The sequence below is a fragment of the Siphateles boraxobius genome, unplaced genomic scaffold (assembly GCF_051911475.1).
Source record: "Siphateles boraxobius isolate OS27281-9 unplaced genomic scaffold, OSU_SipBor_1 248, whole genome shotgun sequence".
NCBI lineage: Eukaryota > Metazoa > Chordata > Actinopteri > Cypriniformes > Leuciscidae > Siphateles > Siphateles boraxobius.
In genome coordinates this window covers 18041-33613 of record NW_027508864.1, presented here as the reverse complement: position 1 = coordinate 33613, position 15573 = coordinate 18041, and the positions used below count along the sequence as shown (strand labels likewise).

The 15573-nt window shown below is 38.4% G+C and overlaps 1 pseudogene across 1 annotated transcript; it reads left to right on the top strand.

Annotated features, from left to right (window-relative positions):
- The first annotated feature begins 10 nt into the window (after positions 1-10).
- LOC143749436 (uncharacterized) lies at positions 11-15050 on the top strand (annotated as a pseudogene). The gene is made up of 5 exons (XR_013206975.1): positions 11-2159; positions 2626-2794; positions 2890-3052; positions 14222-14354; positions 14456-15050. The product of XR_013206975.1 is annotated as an uncharacterized LOC143749436 (transcript).
- Positions 15051-15573: the final 523 nt, after the last annotated feature.

The following is a 15573-nucleotide window of genomic DNA, read 5'->3' as shown; positions in this document are numbered from 1 at the left end:
TAATATTCTGTATTCTTCCTTTTTTATAGCAATCCTTTCTGGCCAGTCCATGAGTGACAGTTCGTTCAGTCCAGAAGCGTCAGTGCTGATTCCTCCTGGAGCAGAACCACTGAGCAGCACACGACTGTCCTCGCTTTCCAGACACAGTGGAAAACCTTTGAACAGAGAAAGTCAGGCTTTCTGGCTCTCAGATATGTCAGATCTCGAGTCACATGATTCTCATATTTGGAATAATGGTGAAATTTGTAAAGAGTTACCCATATTGACTAGTACTTGTCTTTCTGTAGTGGACAATAAGGCCAATCCAGGGTTAATATCTGAACGTCAGCATCAAGTCACAGATAGTGACTGTGATGTTTTGCAGTCTCAGAATATCCCTGTTTGCTCTCAACAGGAAAACCGGAGGAGTGTCACCTTCAGAGGAACCATTGATTATTTGCCCATTATCGGACAAGATGATCATCTGCAGTTCTCTCTCAATCAGTCTAGTGATCTTACAGTAGATCTTTCCGAATACCCTGATTTCCTAGATAATAAACGTATGGCTACTGTGTTACAGAATCAGGGAATCGATGTCACGTATCCCGATGATGTTTTCATTTTTTCCAAAGAAGTCGACACATTGGAAGATGAATTTGATAAGACTGTTGTGGGGCCTGTACCACTTGATGATGATGATGATAATGAAAATGATGATGATGAATTTAAGAGCATCATCCAGCCCCTCATTAGTAGTGGCTCTAGCGAGTACAATAGCTGTGGCAGCGAACCATACCAGAGCCCAACTGAAGGTTCTGTGGAAAATGGGTTGCCCAGTACTAAAGACAATGGAAATTCTCCTTTGACCAAACCCTGTGCCCAGAAATCCGAATCGACTGTAGGACAGAGTGGGTTAGTTTTTAGTGTTAGAAATGCACGCCTTTCCTTTGTTGGAGATGGAAACGGACACCTACCAGAAAGAGTCAGGAGTCATAATGAAGAAGCGAGTTTATCTGCAATTGGCGGAAACACTGGTGAAGTTGAGGTGGCCAGTAATGAAACTGATATTCCAAGTCCATTTGTCACTGGAAGAACAAGGTCCAGATTGAGTCGTCATTCAGAGAGAATGAGCCAAAAACCGGCCTCCTTAGAAACCAGCTCTTGTCTGTTTGAGCAGACGCTACCCAACGTTACCCGTTTGCGACGCAACACAGTTAAGTCACCATATGGTACGTCAAAGCACAGTCTTGACGAAGATGGTTTCAGTGGAGAAAGGAAAATGGAGGATGTTGACTCGCAGTTGAGCTCTCTGAAGTTATCTGTGAGCTCAGATGGCCAAAGCCAAGCTGACACACAAACGTTATCCGAGAGCATGGCTGATACAGTCTTAATTTCTGAAAGGAGTGTTGAATCACAGTTGGAAACGAGTGCCAGTGAGGCTGGTAATAAGGGAATCACTCCTGTTTGTTACAAAGGGTTAGTAGACCATTTGACTGATGTACAAGAAGTGAAGCAAACCACAACAGAAACGCTACAGTTCATCCCTACTGCTGTAGGACACAAAGAGTCCTGTGTTACGTGTGGACTTACTTCTCAAGGGTCTTTGCCATTTCAGGTAAATAACTCAGAATCTCCTTCCAGTTTGATGTATGAATCCCCCAAAGCTCAGAAGTATCCATGTGCTAATTCAGGGCGCTCTGGATGTACTCCTCGGTATAGCATGAGCCGACTGTCAGTCCACTCGTCGCGACAGACACTGGCAAACCTTTCTTGCACACTTGGTGGACAGCCTTTAACTACTGATACCGATGAACTTGTGGAATACCTTCACACTGACACTGAAGAGGGCCATAAGTTCATTGAGACCCATGTTCCTCCAACGGCCAATACCTCCTTCAGTTCTAGCATAAGCACCAGCAACTCTGAAGACACACTTCTTTATGATTGGCGCTCGCTTCAGCTCGGGTCTACAAGTCCAGACCGTGACATAGAAAGCCGTCGTCCCAAACAGGATGATGTTGGAGTAAGTGGTTTAACCGACAAGGAACTCAGAAACAAGTTAATTGAAATGGGAGAAGATCCTGGACCCATAAACAGTCAAACCCGGCCACTGTACGTGCAGAAGTTGAAGAGATCCCTTCAGAACCCCAGAATCCCTCTAAGCCCCACTAATTTCAGTGGTAAGTACACAAAATAAAATGCATAACATGGCATAAAGCCAGGGTACTCAACAGGTGCCCATCTGGCACATGAGCTTTTACGTGATTTTATTATATTTGGCCCTCAAAGGTCACAGGCTTAATCAGGCTTTTAATTTTGTGGTACATTCATGAGGAAAAATATATTCTCAGTTTGCGCCACCTATTGTGCAGGCGTGAATTAGATGAAGGCAAACAATCGTTTCGTGTTCAGTTTGAAAGCTCCGTTCATCAGCGATTCACTATTTATCGCGTCACGCTCAGTGTGAAAGGGCCTTTACATTTCATAAAAATGAATCTGTCAAACTATCTTAATATTTTGTTTATCAATGATGATAAGTAATTGTAAAGTAAATTGGGCCTCAAAAGTTGAGTTCCTCTGGAATAAAGAGTAGATGATCAATGTTTGCATATAAATGTCATACTTTATCATGCATTTCTTTCTCAGCTGCAGGTTACAGCCCAGAACTGGATAATGCGCTTCACAGATTCCTGCTTCCTAACTGTTAAGCTGATGAGCTCGCTCTGTGTGAGCAGTTTGATAAGCCAGATCAGAATAAGAGATGGCGTGAGGGTTTCATTAAGTCCAGCTTTAACTACCTGCTGCTTGACCCACGGCATGTATTTTCTTTCACATTTTATTGCCTTTGTTCGAATAATGAGTGTTTCTTTTTATTGTTTACTGACATTTTCTCCCACTGCTGTTTTATAGAGTGACAAAGAATCTACCATATCGAAGTCAATCCATGATCCCAAAAGAATGTTTTCTGACGTTCATCAATGCGGTTTTCTATGTTGGGAAGGGCAAGCGTTCTAGGCCGTACAGTCACCTCTATGAAGCTCTGGAATATTTCAAAGGAGACAAGACCTCCAAGGTCAGATGTGTCCTTATTTGATTTGATTTCATTCTTTTTGTGTGATATTTAGTCAATGATGAATGAAGAGAAAAATGGTATTTGGAATGGAATGAGCAGAAATAACCATGGATACATTGGTATCATTTCCAAAAGTCAGTAATTTTTTCACAAAAAGCCAAAGCCAGACAAATAAAGAAAGGGAAAAAAGAAAATTCAAATGACGTTGGGAAAAGGAACCTTCCCGTTGGGAAGTTACAGAACCAAATAAAACCAAATAATTCCCTTAAAGCTACTCCTCAAGCCCTCTAATGGCTCGTTTCCACTGAGCGGTACGGTACGGTACAGTACGGTTCGGGTCGGTAAACCATGATCCGGCTAGCGTTTCCACCGCCAACAGTACCCTTAGTTGATAGGCGTGGTGTTTGCCGGAAAGAAGCGATCGACGTCATTTTCGCGCGAAGAAGAAAGCGACATAGTAAACAACAATGGATGACATCCAGCAGATCTTGTTTCTTGCTTCTCGGCATGTTTGTCACAAGAAACAAGCGCCAGCATTAGGCGTTTCTCAATACCAAGTAGCCTATGTGTAACGAGGTTAAAATGGTTGTATTTCACATGATTTTTCTGTTATTATACAATTTGGTATCCAACACAACGCAGACTAAAGCAAACGGTTACATATGCAAAGTCCGACTAAGAAGAATGACTCCCGTGGACGCGAGTCCGGTAATTCTGCTAATGGAACAGCGCGTTTTTGAAAGCGCCACTCAGCTCGCTCTGCTACTCCGGTTATCTCTGTATGTACATTAGGCAACAATAAAACAAAATATTTTATAATACACCACTCTGCTTCTTTTTGATTTCATTTAAATACATTTTAAACATTATAAGCACACAAATGTAGTTTAGGCAACGCATAGCCTATTGATTAGGCTATATTCACTGCATGTATACGGTAGCCAAGTCAAGTCATCCTCATTTATATAGCGCTTTTAACAATGTAGATTGTTTCAAAGCAGCTTTACAGAGATAAACGTATAATTTAAGGTAACAGAGATTGGTTTGGTTTTATAGTGGTTCTTGAAAAATGTTTTTTCCAGCTAAAGTTAGTTTTGATTGATTCACTTCCATCTAAATGATCATTTGTTATTAAATTAGGGGCCGCTAAGACGACACCGTTCTCTCTAAACAGACTTTAAACGTGAACCTGTGATAGACGCTGATGCCGTTCACATGCGCATTAAGAATTGATTCTATAGTTATGTGCGTTTGAATATATGTGCGCAGGTTTGTAATTCCTTACAAACCATGCCTAAACAAACTATTTGTCTTGTCTATAAATTTTGATGCAGAATTTTATTTTATCTTATCACTTTGGGTAGGTACGCGAACCGAAAAATTCCACAAGACTTTATATGTAGAGTGGTATAGGGATCCTCCATAGGGAGAGGCTAGTTGGCACTTCAGCACTGCATTGTCATCGGGTCCAGGCGAAAGTCCTTCGTCAGATCTGGAAACGGCCTGGATCCGGCAGGCTGCGGTAAAACCTCGGGATAAACAAAGACACTAAAATTAGCGTAGATGCCATTCTTCTTATGATGTAACGAGTACATCAGGATTTATGGGAAGTGTTCCCAGTTCCTGCTGACCTAATCTAAGCAGCCTAACATTGAATTATAGAAGTCTATAGAGTGTTATGTGAATGCTAGGTCAAAGAGATGTGTTTTTAGTCTAGCTTTGAACTGACAGACTGTGTCTGCTTCCCGGACAATGTTAGGAAGATTGTTCCAAAGTTTTGGTGCTAAATAGGAAAAGGATCTACCGCCAGCAGTTGATTTTGATATTCTAGTTATTATCAACTGGCCAGAGTTTTGAGATCGCAATAGACGTGAAGGACTATAATGCGTTAAGAGCTCGCTCAAGTACTGGGGAGCTAAACCATTTAGTGCTTTGTAAGTAATCAGCAATATTTTAAAATTTACATTTTATTTTTTATATATATAAATTTATATTTTATCAGCATAACAGTGAAAGCTAATTCCATCTTTCCTAATGATATCTCCTAAAGGTAGCATGTACAGAGTTAACAGCAGCGGTCCTAGCACTGATCCTTGTGGTACGCCATACTGAACTTGTGATCGATAAGACATCTCTTCATTTACTGCTACAAACTGATAGCGGTCAGATAAATATGATTTAAACCATACTGATGCAATTCCACTAATGCCAACATAGTTTTCTAGTCTATTTAAGAGAATGTTGTGGTCAATGGTGTCAAATGCAGCACTAAGATCAAGTAACACTAATAGAGAGATACAACCACGATCGGATGATAAGAGCAAATCATTTGTGACTCTAATGAGAGCTGTCTCAGTGCTATGGTGCGGTCTAAATCCTGACTGTAATTCCTCGCAGATACCATTTCTTTCAAGAAAGGAACACAGTTGTGAGGATACTGCTTTTTCTAATATCTTTGACAGAAAAGGTAGATTTGAGATCGGCCTGTAATTGACTAATTCTGTAGGATCAAGCTGCGTTTTTTTAACAAGCAGTTTAATCAAAGCCAGCTTAAAGGTTTTTGGTACGTATCCTAGAGACAAAGATGAATTAATGATGTTAACAAGAGGATCTATGACTTCTGGAAGCGTCTCTTTCAGTAGTTTAGTCGGTATAGGGTCTAACATACATGTTGTCGATTTAGATGAATTAACGAGTTTGCAAAATTCTTCCTCTCCTATGGCAACAAATGAATCAAATTTTACCTCGGGGAGACTGTAATGCACTCCCTGATGTGATACTGTAGTGGACGGTTGCATAGTTATAATTTTGTCCCTAATATTATCAATCTTTAAGTGAAGAAGTTCATAAAGTCATTACTGCTGTGTTTCTTGGAAACTTCTGGGCTTGAAGCTTTCTTTTTCGTTAGTGTAGCCACTTTTTCAAATAAATACCTAGGATTATGTTTATTTTCTTTTAATAGGGTTGAAAAATAAGCAGATCTAGCAGCTTTTAAACCCTCTCTGTACGCAATCATGCTCTCCTTCCATGCAATCCGAAATACCTCTAGTTTTGTTTTCTTCCAGTTGCGCTCCATTTTTCTGGCTGCTCACTTTAGGGCCTGAGTGTGTGTGTGTGTGTGTGTGTGTGTGTGTGTGTGTGTGTGTGTGTGTGTGTGTGTGTGTGTGTGTGTGTGTGTGTGTGTGTGTGTGTGTGTGTGTGTGTGTGTGTGTGTGTGTGTGTGTGTGTGTGTGTGTGTGTGTGTGTGTGTGTGTGTGTGTGTGTGTGTGCTCGTTGTACCACGGCGTTGGACTATTTTCTTTAATTTTCTTTAAGCGCAGCGGAGCAACTGCGTCCAAAGTGCTGGAAAGGAGAGAGTTAAAAGTTTCTGTTGCAATATCGAGTTCTTCTAAGCTATCTGGGATGCTGATATGATGAAACTGATTAGGAAGATTATTGATAAAACAATCTTTAGTGGCAGAAGTGATAGGTCTAACATACTTGTAACACGGAGTTGGCTTTGCAGTCTTGGCTAAATGTAATTTACCTGAGACTAGATAATGATCTGAGATGTCGTCGCTCTGCTGCAGAATTTCAACAGCATCAACATTGATTCCATGTGATAATATTAGATCTAGAGTATGATTATGACAATGAGTAGGTTAGGCCTGTCACGATAACAAATTTAGCTGGACGATAAATTGTCCAAGAAATTATTGCGATAAACGATAATATTGATAATAAAGTTGTTCTGAGACCATTTTCATCTAAAATAATGATAATGGCATAATAATGCAGGTACACCTTTTCAAAGATCAATAAACTTTTATTTCTAAAGACTATTTAAATGAACAAAACAACCAAAAACAATAAAAGCAATGGACTCTGTCTCTGTTAACAAAAAATGCACTTACCAATGTGTGACTTCTGTTCACACTGAGAATCATATCATGTACTGTGTGAACATGCGTCTCATATGAGTAGGTGCTCTAGTTCGTGTGTGTGTGTGTGCTCGCGTCTCATATGAGTATGTGCGCGGAGAGTTTGTGTGTGTTCCGTCTCATTGAGTTTGTGCGCGAGTTTGTGTGTGTGTGTGTGCGCTCGCGTCAGTATGTGCGTGGAGAGTTTGTGTGCGCGCGCGCGTCTCATATGAGTGTGTGCGCGAGTTTGTGTGTGTGCGCGCGCGTGTCTCATATGTGCGTGGAGAGTTTGTGTGCCACGCGTGTCTCATATGAGTAGGCTATGTGCGTGGAGAGTTTGTGTGCCACGCGTGTCTCATATGAGTAGGCTATGTGCGTGGAGAGTTTGTGTGCCACGCGTGTCTCATATGAGTAGGCTATGTGCGTGGAGAGTTTGTATGTGCGCGCATCTCGTGTGTGTAGAGTTTGCGTGTATGTGCGTGAGCGACTTTAGGTGTGTCGTTGTGCATTTCATATGTATTTGTTTGAGCATTCAGCAGTATACATGCATGTTTGACTACTTAATATATGTGTATGCAAGTGTTTCATATATGTGTGCGTGAATGAAGTTTGATTTAAGCCCTAGACGGCGCCTCATATGAGGGTAAGAGAGCGCGCGCGAGAGAGACGAGCGAGAGGTAGTGCTTGCGCTACGGCGCTCTGCAATCAAATACGATTGTAAATAGGCTCAGTAAAAAATAAAAAATAAATTTAAAAAAAAATTCGAAAATCAATGTGTGGCGGTCAGCGTTGATATCGTCATCCAGTCTCTTTGGTAGAGAGAGAGACGAGGAAAACAAACAAGCATGCACATGGAAATTATCGCGGCTGGAAAAATTATCGAGCTCATTTTTTTTATCGTGCGTTTAATTGATTTATTGATTATCGCGACAGGCCTAGAGTAGGTCCTGACACGTGTTGTCTAACTCCAATAGAGTTAAGAATGTCTTTAAATGCCAATCCCATTGCATCTTTTCCATTATCTACATGTATATTAAAATCGACAACAATTAGGACTTTATCTGCAGTCAATACTAGGGGTGACCCTGAATAGTCGAAGATTCGATGCTTCAATAGGAGGAGCCTGATTCGACTACCAATCTCACGGTCGAATCTTCGCAGATGTGTTATTAAACGAGGATTATGTCATTTTGGCTATATGAGTGTGCTCAATGTCTGATTTCACATACTGGTTTTCTGTCAATACGTTAATATACAGCCTATTATGATAATGCTGTCAATAAAAATGTGCAAAGAAAGAAGCTTTTAATAAATATTTTGTAACGTGCAGCGTGAATAAATCCAAACACCCCGTGACAGATTTAAGTTTCACTTTCGATCTGTGACCGACAGAGGAGCGTCTTGTCGGCAGGATTTAAATCTTTAAAAATGTCTGGGATAAGAAAATCTAAATGCACACCATCAGAAAGGATATTCTCCAAGGCTGGATTTTCATTTTCATCAGGAAAACCATGATCGCACTTCTGCTGGCCAACGTTAACAGGTTGGTTTTCCTCGGGACGTTCTAAAATGCTTAACGTGAAAAAAGCTTTTAAAACGCTTAAATGGCACTTTTACGTGCTTAATGTATGTATACAGTAGGCTACACACCTTAAGAAACCATTCTATGAGCAGATAAGCAGATGAACCCAGAATATGAACGCAACGCGTTTCTCCTATAGAAAGTCACGTAGGCCTAAAGCTTTTTCTTTAACGGTTTTCTATGGGAGGAAAATGCTTAACGTAGCCTATAATAAAACACGCTGCGTTCATATTCTGGGCTCATCTGCTTTTCTGTAGGCTATATAGTATGCTTTATTAATAAGGTGTGTACAGAATTTGATCTTTTAATATAACAGTTTTAGGACAAAGCCGTTAAGCGTTTTTCACGTTAAGCGTTTTAGAATGTATTTTATCCGCGCACACAATTTGAAAAGACTCAAACGGACACAGGCCGAGTGAAAGACTGGATTTTGTTTTTTCGATCAGGTATGGGTACAAGTGATTTCAAAACATTTCTAAATTCTTCTAACATTTCTAAATTCTACGCCCCTGCTGTGAACATGTTTAGCTAAAAAGACTGCCGCTCCAGTTTAGCGTTTATTGTTGTTTCTGCAGTTAAAAAGACAAAGTTGACAATCCTGGCCATACTTTCGTTATTTGAATAATTTCTTTATTTTTATTTTATTAATTGATCACTCAGGGTGATCTAATTTAACTATCTGTGACTTGTGTTTTGAATATTTGTTCCCCTGCACTTTAGGCATTTTGCACACATTTGTTCTGCTTCTTGTGGCTTGATTCTGACTTATTTCGTTTTGTATTTTTATTTATTATAAATGTATATTGTGTTCTTAATTGTTGATTATTTTTCAGTGCATCGATGTTGCGCTGTAGGCCTTCTTAGAGCATGCTCATACAGGCAATTCAGCCGATTTAATTTGCATGTGAAATGCAAATCCTATCTGCAGTGTGGCCTTTCTGCAGTTATTTATGTTATTTCTTAGTTTTATTGATCCAAAATCTTTTTATACATTTTCTTCTATATCTTTGTGTGATGTTCTGTACATCGCGGCTTTAATATGTTAAAGCCCCGCCCCCTCCCCAACACCACACACATGATTCGACTATTAGTCGACTATAGGCAGGACTTGACGAATCTGATTCGACTATGAAAATCCTTAGTCGGGGACACACCTAGTCAATACTAACTCTTATAGAAAGTCAGCAAATTCTTTGATAAAATATTTATGGTGCCCTGGTGGCCTGTATACAGTTGCCAGCAGAATTCTCAAACTTGATTTATGGTTTACATTATATATTTTTACATTAAGCACCAACACTTCAAAAGAAGTATACTTAAAACTAGATTTTTTAGTGGTTTTGAAAATATTACTATAAATTACAGCAACACCTCCCCCTTTGCCTTTCAGGCGAGGTTCATGTTTATAACAGTAATCATGAGGGGTGGACTCATTTAAAGTAATGTAATTGTCTGGTTTTAGCCAGGTTTCTGTCATACACAGCACATCTAGGTTATAATCTGAAATCATATCATTAACTATGAGCACTTTTGAAGTAAGGGATCGAATATTCAGCAACCCAAGCTTTATCGTTTGCTCATCTGTATTATATCTATTTTTTATTTGTTGAATATCAATTACATTTTTAACCTTAGATCGGTTTGGACGTTTTTTGGATTTCCAAATTCGGGGAACAGACACAGTCTCTATATGATGATAGGTGAAAAGAGGCTCTATGTGAAAGAGGCTCTATGTGATGGGATTTATAGCCTATAGCATATAGGTAGCCTATATATTTATAACAAAACTAAATATAAAACACAACCCTGCCTCTTTTCGTTTAAATTTAAAAAATATTAAACATAGTCCAGGCAATATGTGCATTGGTACAAATGTTGTAATAAACAACATTACAGATGATTTTGTAATAAAATAAAAAATGACAAAACTCTTTTTGTTAAATTTCAGTTTTATCAATAATAGCCATTATAAAAGTATAAGTAAAAGGTACAAAAAGCTATACAGTAAAGGTTTAATAACATGAAGCAAACAATAGCAAATATACAAATTCAGCGCTCAAATATATGAAACTTCACTTAGCCTTCTGCCAAAACTATTGGCCAGGGAACGAATTATAGATTCACTAGACCAAAGATCGCCTGTTAGGTCTATACAAGACATATTATATCTCATGTTTAACCACTACAGAGACGTCATAGTCAGCGGCAAACATCAGAACGACTAGCCGAGGAAAGGCTGTTCCAGGCGGGGTACATGTGCGCCGAGCTCCCGGTGATTGCTTGGAATGGATCTCAGTCAAATTATCATAAATATATAAATAAACCATAGATTTGAGCTTTAAAAAACTACATTCTCGCCTGAAAAACTCTTAAAACTACATTTCGTGACACAATAACAGTAGTATTATATTTCAACAGTATATTAAAAAATGGAGCTTCTAATGCCCTTGTGGCACGCGCAAATGACGATACTCTGTCAACCAATCAGCGTTCTGCAGTGAGTCTAGCTCCACCCTTTAGTACCGTTCCACTGTGCTAGGTACCCCAACGGAAGGGTACCCAAAAAGTGGTACGGTACGGTTCGGCTTTTTGGTACCATTCACAACTTTTGACAGTGGAAACGCAAAAAATTGCGTACCGTTCCGAACTGTACTGTACCGTACCGCTCAGTGGAAACTACTGAAAGAAAAATGTGAAAAATAAACCGAATTGTTCGTTGTATGTGATGCCATAAATATCCTACTCTAGCTACAGAAAACAAAAATACAAGGGATTCCGCTCACTCCTTACCTAGTGTGTCTAACAGAGATGGGGGACTCGAGTCACATGGCCTGACTCGAGTCAGACTCGAGTCGCAAATTTAAGGACTTGAGACTTGCTTGACTAAATTAAGAAAATGACTCGACTTGACTTTGACTTGAGATCCAAGGACTTGAGACTTGACTTGACTTGAACTGTATGACTCGAGAATGACTTGATATACATTTATCATCGCAACATCAATTGATGAACAAAATGAAAGCAACGGAACCATTGACGCCAGTCATCAGATTCTGCGAGATTGCGTGACACTGCACAAGCCCAGAAAAAACATACATCGCGGTGAGCGCGCTAAATACAAAAACATCTCCCAGCATCGTTTCTTTTTGGATATAAACACTAGAAATTGACTATATTCATACAAGAAGATTTGCTGTACGCATAATAACTGGCAAGGGATATCGGATAATTATATGATAATTAATGATGTCATATGTTTCGTATAACATTTGCCACATTTCTTTTTAAATCATGCTTTAAAGTCAAATATGTCGTTCTTTCCAATGACAAAAAACAACATAGAAAACTGTTAATGTGTTGTCGTGTTTTATGTTTCTCTTAAAGCAGGGTTAGATGTTATCAGGGGTTACATCTATTAGATGTTATCAAAATACCAGCAGAATTAATATTGCACCCAAAATTCAAAATGTGGTGGAAAAAAATGCCTTTGAGTTATTTTCAAAATTATAATATATGATACTAAAAAAATTTTTCCAGAATATTGACGCGATTGCAAATGTGATAATGATTTTATAAAACAGTTCAGTAAACAAAGAGTGAATATTGTGATGTGACATTTAGACATAGCCTAATATTCCAAATATTTTCTCTTTTTGCTCGATTTCTCCAATGACAATAGTTCCAAACAAGCCACAGAAAGAGTTATGCGTATTTGTGATTCAGTGACCGAGTTGCTTAGTTCCAGAACGAATCTGCCGTTTTGAACATAAGTTAAATGAATCCTTCTATGACTCGTACATTAATACGGTAATTTGGCGCCACCTATTGGCGGTTTTAACTTCATAATTAAAAATATATAACTTGTATTAAGGGGGTGCCAGTTTGAAGAATGCCTTTGGTCGCAAAGGAATTATACTTGAATTGTGAATTGTTTAATACCTTTTAATGGTCTTCTGCAATGTTTGAGGGATATTTATTTTTTCATGCTTTAATGTTGGCCTAATTTCAGTTACATTTAGAAATTTTATTGTAGTAACCACTCAGCTATATGTGGAAATGCATATATAAAAAAAAATGTTGCAAATAAAACCATAGTCCACAACTTCTGTAGTTTTAACTTATTTTAATATATAAATTCAGTGAAATCGTCAAGCGTTTGTATGACTTGCCAGTGACTTGTGACCCAAGCTACGACTTGACTTGCTTGACATAAGGCAGTGACTTGACTTGACTTGACTTTATAAAACATTTACTTGGACTTGCTTGAGACTCAAAGGTTAAGACTTGATACTTGCTTGTGACTTGCACATGTGTGACTAACTCCCACCTCTGGTGTCTAACACTTGACCTTACTATCCGCACAGTGTATATCGCGCATCTGCATACCTGTTCTGTTTTCCACCACAAAAGAACAACAGACTCTGTCAAATAGCGCCATAAAGCCCAGACAATAAAGTAATGAGTGATAGATTCACAGAATGGGATACGATAAACAAATGATGACAAAAGGTACATAACTCAAACAACTCAACACACACACAAGGGATGCCGGAAGGCTTTAAACCAGCAGGGCGGCAGCGGATTGGACGCAGAGATGATGATTGACAGGTAGTTGACACGGGACCTGAGAGCAAGATAGCGGACTGAGAGAGAAATAGTGAGAGAGGGAGGGAAAAGCACAATAGAAGTATCAATGTAACACTACCATTCAAAAGCTGTCTTTAAACAAAACAATAATTTTGTGAATTTATATTATTATTATTATTATTAGTATTCATTTTTAAATGTAATCATTTAAATTATTACATTTAATTTTATATGTAATGGCAAAGGCCCATTTTCAGCATGGCTTGAGGGCTTGTGTTGCTCGACCTTTCTCTTTAAAACACGCCAAAGGTGTTCTTTTGGATTCAAGCCAGGCAGCACTCTTGGCTAGGTCATATTTTTTCTTTAAAAACTCTCGCATGATTTTGGCAGTGTGCTTTGGACCATAATGAATATTCCTTCTCTGCCAGAAAATCTGTCTGGTGATTGGGAGTCACCTTGTCAACAGTATTTTAGTCTGGCATTGATGGTGCATCTATAAAAGTCATCTTCGCAACACTGCTTGCAACCATGCAGCCCCATATCAAAACTTTATTTATCTGAAGCATTTATCATAAGGCCCTTTTAAATTTCATTATTTATTTGTATAATATGTGTAGCCTTTTAAACATTGGTAACAGTATGTCAGAATGGGCTGTCTGTATGATTACTCATGCTTGCAGTTTAACACATAGTGATTGTTTTATTGTTCATACCACAATGGTGAATAGGTGTGTATATAAATGTTATCATATATCATCTTGAAAAAGACAAATAAAATTGTCTCCATTTTAAATTCACAGCAATATATTAAATAATTTCTATAATTAAAAAAATATATAAATCTATCGTAGTTATACAAATTGACCAGATCTATGCATTTATTTCCATTCAAAAGCGATTGAAACAGATAGAAAAAGATTAGGCTTAAAAGATCTCTTATCCTGTTTTCCCTCTTGTGACCATATTTGATGTTCTGTATTAAACTGCTTGAGTAAAAAGTAACACAACACAACTCCTTGTCCGTTTTAGTACCGTTCTTGCTCATGGTTCTTAATATTAATCATAAATTCTATGATGGTATTTTTCTCTCGGTGTCTCTAGAAACTCAGCTCAAAAGTGAAGCACATCCTGCAGGTCTGGAACGCTGGGCACGGAGTAATATCTCTGCACTGTTTCCAGAACGTCATCGCTGTGGAAGCGTACACGCGTGAGGCTTGTATGGTGGATGCCATTGGTAAAGAGATCTGAAAACGTCTGCTTGGATGGTTATAAATGTTTTCGCAAACACATTTCCATCTTAATGTCATAATTGTTCACATGTTGATCTTCTATTAGGGCTGAAGATGCTCACAAACCAGAAAAGAGGAGACTATTATGGTGTTGTGTCAACTTGGTCTGTGCGGAGGAAACGGGAGTTAGGCGTTCACCTGCTTTATCGGGCGATGCAGATCTTCTTAGCTGAAGGAGAACGACAGCTCCGACCCGCCGACATCAGATGAACCGTAGACACTGCGGCATTACACAAACTCTAATAGTGAAGCATACGCTTTTGAGCACTATTTCAATAACACTGACATATTGCTATTGTAATAACAATACATATCAGCATGTTATCATTTAATGAGGATCAGCAGTTCAAATTGCAAAATTTTATTAAATGTTTTTTTAAACTCATTGCAATGGTTATTCCACTATTCTAATGCAAAAAATGAGCAGCTGCGGTGGATAATTGCAAATGCCATTACATAAATCATTTTGACAGTTTTTAAATCTTTATCCATTTTGTGAAATTAGGTCTTGGATATAAATCTGTAAAATTTGTCTTTTTTAGTTTTTATATGACGTGTGTCAGAGCTGATTGTTAGCTGATTAAGATAGTTGTTTCTACTTTAGAATTTCTTCATTACGTAAATAAAAAAGTGAAAGAATATTTCTGAGTTGATTATTTAATGTAAGACAAAATAGAGGAAAAATGTATTTGCTTTATCCTAAGTGACTTACATTCATTTTAATGTATATATATTTTTTTATCATTTCATGTTTTCTCTGGTAATTAAACCTATGACATGCATGCTATCACCTTGTTTTACTGTTTGAGCAACAGGAACCCATTGGTGTTTAATATCATTGTTCTTAAGTAGATTGTCACATACATTTGTACAGAAACTATATATTATATCAGACTTCAGGTGATCTCCCATCTCCATTACTCAGATTGGCCTTGCCCCTTCCATGAAGTCGCTATCACTGCTTTCACTATCACTGCTTTCACTATCCCTCCTTTCACTATCACTACTTTCACTATCCCTCCTTTCACTATCACTGCTTTCACTATCCCTCCTTTCACTATCACTACTTTCACTATCCCTCCTTTCACTATCACTGCTTTCACTATCACTGCTTTCACTATCACTGCTTTAACTATCACTACTTTCACTATCACTGCTTTCACT